At 34.8% G+C, this 9,661-nt stretch overlaps 1 long non-coding RNA gene across 1 annotated transcript; it reads right to left on the bottom strand.

Moving 5' to 3' along the window:
- Nucleotides 1-1,275: 1,275 nt before the first annotated feature.
- LOC134254559 (uncharacterized) lies at nt 1,276-8,571 on the bottom strand. Its single transcript, XR_009989334.1, has 3 exons — nt 8,365-8,571; nt 2,728-2,841; nt 1,276-1,297 (listed from the first exon to the last, which is right to left on the bottom strand). It is a non-coding gene; the product is annotated as an uncharacterized LOC134254559 (long non-coding RNA).
- Between the last annotated feature and the right edge of the window lie 1,090 nt (nt 8,572-9,661).

Below are 9,661 nucleotides of genomic sequence, written 5' to 3'. Positions count from 1 at the left end.
TACTCCCAGATCAAACGACCGAAAACCAAAAGATCAAAGGAATTGAAAAATGGAATATTTCAAGGAAAGAAAACCATTTCTCTCCACTGATAACAGATTCAGAGAAATTACATTTAGTTAAGTATTGGGTTGGTTTTTGTATGCACTACAGTGTATTCCCCTGATAAGCCTGTTGTTGGTGTGTAAACTCTGCCCCCCACTGAATCGGCCTGGCGGGACATAAACCAACCCTGGAAGGGCTTCAAGTCTTTAATTGTACCTTAATAAAGATACAACTAACATGAAAGGGGGATCTTATAGATAAATAATCCCAAACCCTTATAAACGCCATAATCCATTGATAAAGTATCTTATTGTTGATAATTTCATCAAGTGCTGCATCACTTTCTCCTGTGTTTTTCACACGTATAAAAGATTCAGTTTCCCCATCAGAATTATAGGACCCCCCCCCCCCCATAAACAGTTCTTTCTTAAAACAAAAAAATACAGTCAATAATTTAAACTATGTTTTTGATATGACTCCATCGTAATAATCAATGAAGTTGACAGAATGGCTTGATAATTTTCAATCATAACAGATGAGATGAATTTTTAGGCAGGTGGCTGATATTTTGTTGCCTCCCTAGAAGTACCATCCATCAGTAAACACCCCAATTCACCCTTCATTAGTCTGTCTATGTAGCCTCCCTTTAGAGATCAATATTCCTGATTCCCTGATAAGATGTGCAGATGAAAGGGAAAGATGATTAAATTCAAAGAATCAAAAAGAAACACTGATGAAAAGACCTTATTTATCGGTCACACGGGGAGATGAAAAGGTTTTTCTATCTGTATTTTGAAACAAAACTTTTTTTCCAGATTTAATAATTTGATTAGTTATTATAAATATCAGTCACAAATATGTAAAACCAAATGCAATGCATTGTACAGTAATGATCAGCATATACTGTGAAGTGAAAATATTAGCGAAGCGAAATTTGTCCTTAAAGATTGGCATTCTTTTGTTTGTAAGATGTAATTTTAGTTAATTCAAAATGCTCACTACAGAAGCTATTACAAATGAAATTTTATGAATATTTAGTGTAAGCGACCTAAACATCCTCACTAATAATGCCAAAATTAAATCCTCACTAAAATTTTTGCTTATATATACAGTATATATGCATGATGACATTCGACATATAGATACCGACCTGCTCCGAGCTCTCATCGTTCCTCGTACTTTCATCCGTTCGCCCCACGCCGCTGTCTTTCTCATGTTTGGTATCAGTTGTTCCCCTTCCTCCTCCATGTGACCCTGTAGAAATAAAGAGTGGATTAACCTCACTGGACAATCAAGAAACGCCTCACGTCAGTATAATAGTCTGTACAACTACAAGACAGTTCTGGTGTCTTACGCTGAGCTGTAATATGTGAGAAGATATTGATCTCGCGAGTCCACAAGTCCCCTAACTCACTTCAATGAAACTTACAACACCTGAAGCATTAGAAATTGCTTTTTTATCTTATTGATTGCGAGTTGATGTGGTAACAGAACTCCATGTTTTAAGGATTAGTTTCAGTGAAGGGCTTAAGTAATATATCTCGTCATCTAAAATTAACACGCAGCTTCATATGAACAACACTTGGCTGTCATCATAACAAATTATTATATGACTGTAACAAATAAGCTTACAGAAACAGTGAAATAAAACACAGTTAGCGCTATCACTCTTCCTTAGACTGGTGAATAATTAAAACGTATAGAGAGTTCTGTAATAATTACACAAAGATAACGAGGTGTACTCCCAGCTGTTGTCAGATCAAAGAGCGAAAAACACGACAAAAGGTTGGAATAAAAAAACACCCCACTGTAGACAATAGACAAACCTGTTCATAATACCATGCAGTCATTTGTTATACTTGTAGTCCTAGGAGGCTACTTGTGACCTTATAGCACATTTTTCACAACACTGCAAACTGCACACATCTAAAGACGACTAGCTGCCCCAGGGCTGTCCCTATGGGCTTCAGTTTTTACTTTCCTTTGTTTGGGCACTTTTTTGTTTCATTAAAAACTCATTTTAATGAGAGCATGATTCATAACACCTCTTAGAAATTGAACTTTTGATGATTTTAGTTCTGTGTCATCTGTTTTTCTTTGATGTGATTTACAATATGATAAAATCAATACACAGGAGTGACATCACAATAACGAGACGCTGATTAACAATTACGTTAAATGATTGGGTTTATTAACGGCTAAATGATGGGGTTTATTAATGTAGGGGAAACTCTCTGAATTCTAAAGTTAGTCACAACAGAATGACTCAGCAAGTCTTTATATCATAGAAATAAAATTCTGTTTCATATCACTTAGAACACGAAATACAAGGTATCAGGAACTTCTAGTTTACAAAAGCAATATTTAGTTATTATATGCAAATTTGAATATACTTTCTGTATTAAAGTTTAGCAAGCATCTTTTCTTTTTTTTTTTTTTAAAAATACACTTTATAATACACAGTTGTCAAAGCTGCAGGCTATATTTGTATTATATTGAACTAAATCATGCTCTATAGATATAAGCATATTATTGTGATACTATAATATATGATGTCTACCTATCTGGAACATGCACTAGTTTATATATGAGAATACAACACAAGAATACAACACACAGGGACTACAGACTATACAGGGTAACACAAAGCCTTCTGGGATGTACGATATCCATGCAGGACCTACCCGAGCTAACATGGAGGCCATGATTTGCATGTTGTCACGGTGATGTTTCTCCAGAATGTCCATGTGAAGGTCATCCAAGGTCACATTCTGGTCCTCCATAAAACCATCATCCAGCTAAAAAAGGGAGATCATTCAATGGTCACCAGCCAGAACCAATTAAACACACCACCTTAATTCCATGTTATGTGTCAAATATGAATTAAAAAGATTTGAGACTTTGAATTTTTCTGCTTACATCCAACAATAAACAATATAAGAAGAGCAATCATTACTCTACTGAAATACCTTGTGAAAACTCAAATGACTCTACGCCCATTCTCAGTAATAATGTGCAATTACGGTATATCAGAGACGTAAAATTCAACTTGAGTATACGCTCAATTTTTTTCCTGCAAAGTTTTCTCCAGATAATTCTGATTTATATGGTAAAATATCCATAACACCAATTTGTTGATGACAAAATTATGACAAATTGAAATACATGGTATTTTTTCTTTCAAATCACCCCAATATATACGTTACTGTGTATATTGATTTAGGAAATTCAATGACTAAGGCATTTTGACTACTTTAGAAAACATTTATATGCAAGTTTATAATTTTTATTCGATGCAAGGGCAAATAATCCGTACTTTGTAAGGCACAAGAGTCAATAAACCTCTTTTTTAGAACAACTGAAGAACACTTTTAATAATTACTGAATAATGTAGTATGTTACGTTACTTATTACTTCTAATTGCCTTCATGAAAAACATGACCTGTATCAAATTGAAATAAGTGGACGATGGAAAAATCAATAAATTTAAAAACAATCTGAATTATAATATTTTTAAAGAATAATATACGGTCTCAGATTTGTTTACGTCTAAAGTAACGTAAGTATTATATAATAAGGTAATTTGGTAACTATCAGCCGTAATTAGATTACACTGTTTGAATACTTCATATGGATAATTTTACATATCATTTTGAAAATCCAGACTATAACTGAATCAGAATATGAAAACAAATGATAAAATATAACGTTATTGTGGTAACGTAAAATCTTTACATACGTTACTAGCTATGACAAAAGATTTAATATGATTTGTTGGGCTAAAGTTTAAAATCTGGCAATTTTTGTGTTTATTTTTCAAGGTATAGAACTATCAAATTGTGTTTGTACCATTATCAACAAATTTGGTCATCTATTGAAATAAACTAGGGGAAATTTATAAACAAAGAAGTACTGAATAGATCAAAGATTTTGTTGTGATTAAAAAGAGTATTAGGTATATAGAAAATAAAGTTTACGAGATTAACTATAATTCAAAATGGTAAACTTACTGTCAACATAACTCCTGCCATTATAAAAACCTTAATTTTTTTAGTTAAAAAAAAAGATATGAAAAATTAAGACTTAGTTAATACCAACGTTACCGAATGTTATGTAGGTATCCGAAAATTTCGAAGCTCTTTAAGATTTACTGATATGCATGTACTACATTGATATTTATTGCATATCTGTATTTACAACCATGATTTTCTTACTTTAAACATCAAGTAATGAGGTACATCATGTGGAAAACACGTGATACAAGAATATGCGTAATATTCTTTCAGTAACGTAAGTATTGGTAACGTATGTAAATTCCGGTAGGTTAATACTCTGTACAATTTTCAAATGTTGAGAATGATTTAAAAATGTGTATGCAATAAAAAATATGAACCATTTCCTACTCAAATAAGCACCATTAATAGGGCCTAGCACATTTATATACTTTTAGAAAGATGTGTAACGTATGTATTTGCGAAAATACAAACGAAGAAGTTTTATAATGCATATAAGTCGTTTGAAAATATTTCAAGGAAAGTAAATATCAGATGAATTTTACAAGATAGTAAAAGGTGTCTACTGTTTGATTTGCTTGAAAATGAAAATATATTTGCATAAACATAATTTACAAGCTCAGTTATATGATGGCGTTACGTAGGTATCAAAGAACTGGGCGACAATGACATGCTGCAAAAAAATTGCCATTTACATGTCATATAGGATTTACTTTTATAATTATTTTTTACTCTCATAGGGTGTGCATTAAATTTCTGTGCATAAAAATACATGTTTATTAGATTTGAGTTTTTCAATTATGTTTTATTTTTGAAATAAGGATTTGGCGACAGTAACGTATGTATTGTTTTCATAAATTCAGAGACGTTTTTATCTCGGAAGACTTTTCCCGATTTTGCTAATTTTTGTGGATGTTAACGAACCATAACCTACATTTACTTGCTCGTGCTGAAAAAAATTCTTATATTATTAAATACCGAGTAACAAGGAAACGACATGAATTGCACCTTATTGCTGAGAATGGGCGTCTAACTGAAAGGTGCTTTACTATGATTATGACAAAATTAGCAGGTTAACAAGGAAAATATGGTGCTGACTGGAAACTAAAACAGACCCCCAACAAACTGTTACCGTGCAGACAGTGTCATTTGTAACAGTGTCCCATCTGGCTCAGAATGACAGGCCAAGCATATCTCACATCTCTTTGATCTTCTACATGAAACAGCTTTCCATATTAATGTTGTTCAATTTCTTTTTTTATTTTCAACAGTAAATGAGTGGTATAGGGAGAAATTTTATAGCTCTTCTGATCCTCATAACTGTAGTTATAATGATTAATTAGCTTGATAAAAACTTGCACTTTAGGAGAAAAAAGGCTTATTAAAGTGGCTATATTAAAACCCCATCACAAATCAATGACATTGTGACAACAAATGGTGTTAATTTTATGTTTTATCATCCTGATTAAAAAAATATTATTTCTAAATTTGATTTATCATCCTGATTAAAAAAATGTTTTTTCTAAATTTGATTTGAAACAAAGTGTTTTTATTTAAATGAAGCAGATGGAAAACTGATATTGTACGTTTCAAAAATAAGTAAGATAAAAAAAGCACTTGCTTTGAAAATAATCAAAATAATAGAAAACAAATCCATCCACTTATTAATGTGTGGGTAGTAAGTGGATGCATTCAGGTCAGACTGACCTCCCTTGACCTGGTGTACCTGAGCCGTTGTTTTTGTTTATGAACTATAATTAGAAATGATGACATCAGCTGGCGACACAGGTCTGCCCTGATTGTAATATACTTTTCAAAACTCTCAGGTTTATTAATTATACCTGGCACATCAAACGACCCAGAGACAAATTACACAGGGACTCTCTGGTGTTGTTCCTCTGAAGGAAACAACAGAAAAACCACAATGGCAGACCACTGAGTTTGTTTTCAATATCAGGGCTGCTCTCTTTTATCTCTGACTTTGTGTGTTTTTCACCAGTTTTAGTCTGTTCATCTATTTTCTCTGAACATTAAACCAGGCTCGTTCAGAGGTAAGAAATGCCCAGCAAGGAAAAGAAAACAGACAGATAATGTTTAACAGAAGAATGTACGAGGTGTGCAGAAGAAATCATAATGTGCATGTCCACACATTGTAGTGTAATTAGATGATAGACCTCGGCCTTTGATCTCGGGTTATAGAGGTCAGCTGTGCTAACAGAAATGTGTTTGTGAAGTGTTAATTGTCCGTGAAGATGCTGAGGTTTTGTGGTCGAAATCATCAAAAGGGCAAACAAGTGCAAAGAACTAATTCGCCATTAAGTTGGATTTTATACATTATACTCTTTTTCTGAAGGTCAACCAAACTTCACTGAAAGGAGTTCCATACATAACTGACAATTTCACATTATATTAACATATTTCTTTTATCCTTCACAAAAAAAATGGGATTCTTACAAACATCATTAGAAGGCTAGCAAATGAATCAGAGCCAAGCTCAGAACAGTTTATAAATCACTAGTGTATCCCAGCAGATGTCCCGCCTCAAAGGCAGAGCAAACACTAAGGTCAGGGGGTAATGTTTAGCCGATGTCAGCAGTTGATGTGGGGGCCACACATCTCCGCCTCCCCCTCTCATTAGGGGGGGCCACTAACACTGATTTATAAAAACATAACTACCACGTCAGAATCAGGTCACACTGCCCTAATTATATCTACAGCATAAAAAACACAGCCTGTGAACCAGAACTACGAGCTGTTCTTCTGTCAGAGAGAGGAATTTATTTTTTATAAGGTGTTTTCTCCCCATTTGTTAGTGGAGATGAGAAATATCCTCCTTAACTTAATTTATGACCAAAACACCTGCATCTGGTTAAATGGTTATTTGTCACAGGGCCTCTAATCCAGATATCTAAGTACTTCTTAAAATCATTAAAAAAAAATGTTCCCTGATAAGAAGGCATTTCTTGGCATATTTGAGGGCACCTGGTTTTGAAGCCTGTTCTGTGAGTAAGCAACACGCTGCACATATGTCTGTCTGTCTGTCAGTGATCAGCTGACTTGGGATCTTTGAAAATTTAACCATTAATTAGAATGGCCTAAGAAAATTAATTTTAAATACCATAACTACATTTAAAAGTCCAAAAATTATATTTCTAAACCACAGAATTTCTGCTTGTTAATACTATGCTACTTATCATGCTTAAAGGAAAACTTTCAAATAAAACAACTCCGTTTTCCTGTGAAACTTAATTTCCCCCTCCCCATGCCACAGGTGTTTAATGACAATACACCCCAATATTCGGATATGTTAAGCCTTTTTAGGGTAAGATCACCTGTGATCTGTTTTTTGTCTGATCCACACCTGATCTTCCGTCACTTGAAATCGCAGCATGACAGTCGATAGCGATTAACTGTGAGGGACTCTAAACAGAACAGACACAGGTTAGGATTCATGACCCAGATCTATACTAAACACGACAACCCCGAACTTCACTGATTTTCAGACAATCCAACATGAAAAGACATTGGGAACAACTGTTTATGTCGAAGCTAAACAAACAACATGTCTGATCACCTGACTGTGGGATTAAGCCAGGATTTACTCCACAGAAATGTGAGCACCTTGATCATACGACCCGATTCCTTACCCAGAAGTCGGCTGACAATGATTCTACATTGCCTCAACGACTTGTGTCAACATTTCTCAAAACTTTATAAGACCTCACAAAAGAACCTATAAACCTGATAATTAATTGAGGTCCTGTGTATTCGGTGGAGTACCCTGCCTCCTTGAGTGGGCCATTAACCCTCCCCATGACTCCCCCTAGTCTTTGTCAATTCTGACACAACACCTTTAAATTATAATTTGACAGAAAATGGCAAAGTTGCAACCCAATACAATATCAAAGCTGTGAACCCCTGGTAGTATTCAGCAGCCCTTACATTGTATGAGGACTTGAGAGGGTATAAAATTACGTGTGTGAAAGAACTTTGTATGTTAGTGTAAAATATTTAATTTTTAACATGTATGCACTCTGACAAGTGTTGAATTGTCAATTTTATAAATTATTCTAATGATACACATCTTCACTATAGTCATGCAGGGTATTTGGACCATTGTACTCCCCATGATGAAAACCCTTGGCCAGAGAAGAGAATGTATGACCTTCAGAGATAATAGAGTTTCCTCCCTTTACTGCTAGACATGTGACATCTATTTCCTATTTCCCAGGGCTTAGTTAAGTTACTACTGAGACATCAGAGAAGAAGCCTGTTCCTTTGTTTCTCTGTGATAGTGACAACATTTACCTGTAATTGTGGACGGGCCAGCAGAAGCTTGATTTCCGAGCCTCTTTCTGAGAATAGCTGAATGGCTTGGTCCCTGCTTCTCACATCTACTCCATTCACCTAAAACAAGAAAAAAAATGTATATAATTTTCTGACTTCACTAGTCTCCTCTCATTTCTACCTTTCTACATGTAAGCTGATCTGATGTTGAGCTGGGCTTATATTGTCCTTCCTGCCAAAACAATTCTGTTCCATTTCCACGTTTTTAGCATGGTTTACATTTTTTGGTAGACCCTTGATACGAGCCACATGCCTCTAATCTGACCTTGATTTATATATATAATGGCCATTCCTGGATTTACAAGTTGTTCAAACTCACCAACTGCAGACATTAATGTCAGGAGATGTAAGATTTGGGCTACGAGCCTGCAATTAGCAGATCATTTCATGTAAGAAAACAGGACTGATTCCAAAATAATCTCCAACACAACGTTAGCTCTGCAGAATACGATAAGAGTGACTAATACCTAATTAGCAAACCTCTGAATTCCACGAGATGAAGGGAATTATTACATAGATCTGTTTATTGTCATTATATCAGGTATTACTGGCCTGGGCTGGGGACCCACCACGTGGTGTTGTGGTGTTATCTTTAGTGGCGGGTTGCCTCTGTGTACATACACCTCGCTACAGTACAATACTGTCAAACCATCCCAGCAGGTCCCCACTTCCCTCCAAACATTCAATGATTGCTATCTTTAGAAATTTATTTTTCCAGACAATAATGTCATCTTTTTCAATATAATCATCTCAATTTTACCCCAGAATACATAACAGACTTTAATGACAGAGCTAGTGCACAAGATTTATGTCTATAATTTTAAAATTAACGACACACCAGGTTTTTTTTGAAAAACCAATCAGACAGGACCAGGGGACGATTTTTTAAATTATATCTACATTTGAACATTTACATCAACGATTGATCAGTCTAAGGCCCTTATTAAAAGCGCATGAATACTCGCGATTTCCGAGAGATGACAGGAAATTGTCTGGTACTCACTCCCTTTATGGCGACCGAGATTGGCAGGACACCTATTCTGCAGGTTATGGATTTCCCATTCCAGACAAATGCTTTTCAGGAAATTTTTATGCAACAACTTTCAATAACTTGCATAATGGTATGATGAAGAAAAAGCTTTTCAGAATCCTTTTAATGGCTTCATTAAATACCAGTAAGATTCTAAATAGCTGTAATTGATGTGGGCTTGTACTTTTCTGTCCTGCACCGAGTCACTTGACAAATCAATATTCAATC

The sequence above is a fragment of the Saccostrea cucullata genome, unplaced genomic scaffold (assembly GCF_032062105.1).
Source record: "Saccostrea cucullata isolate Sc308-1 unplaced genomic scaffold, CSIRO_AGI_Scuc_v1 ctg18988, whole genome shotgun sequence".
In the NCBI taxonomy this organism is placed as follows: Eukaryota; Metazoa; Mollusca; class Bivalvia; order Ostreida; family Ostreidae; genus Saccostrea; species Saccostrea cuccullata.
This window is presented reverse-complemented; position numbering and strand designations above follow the sequence as displayed.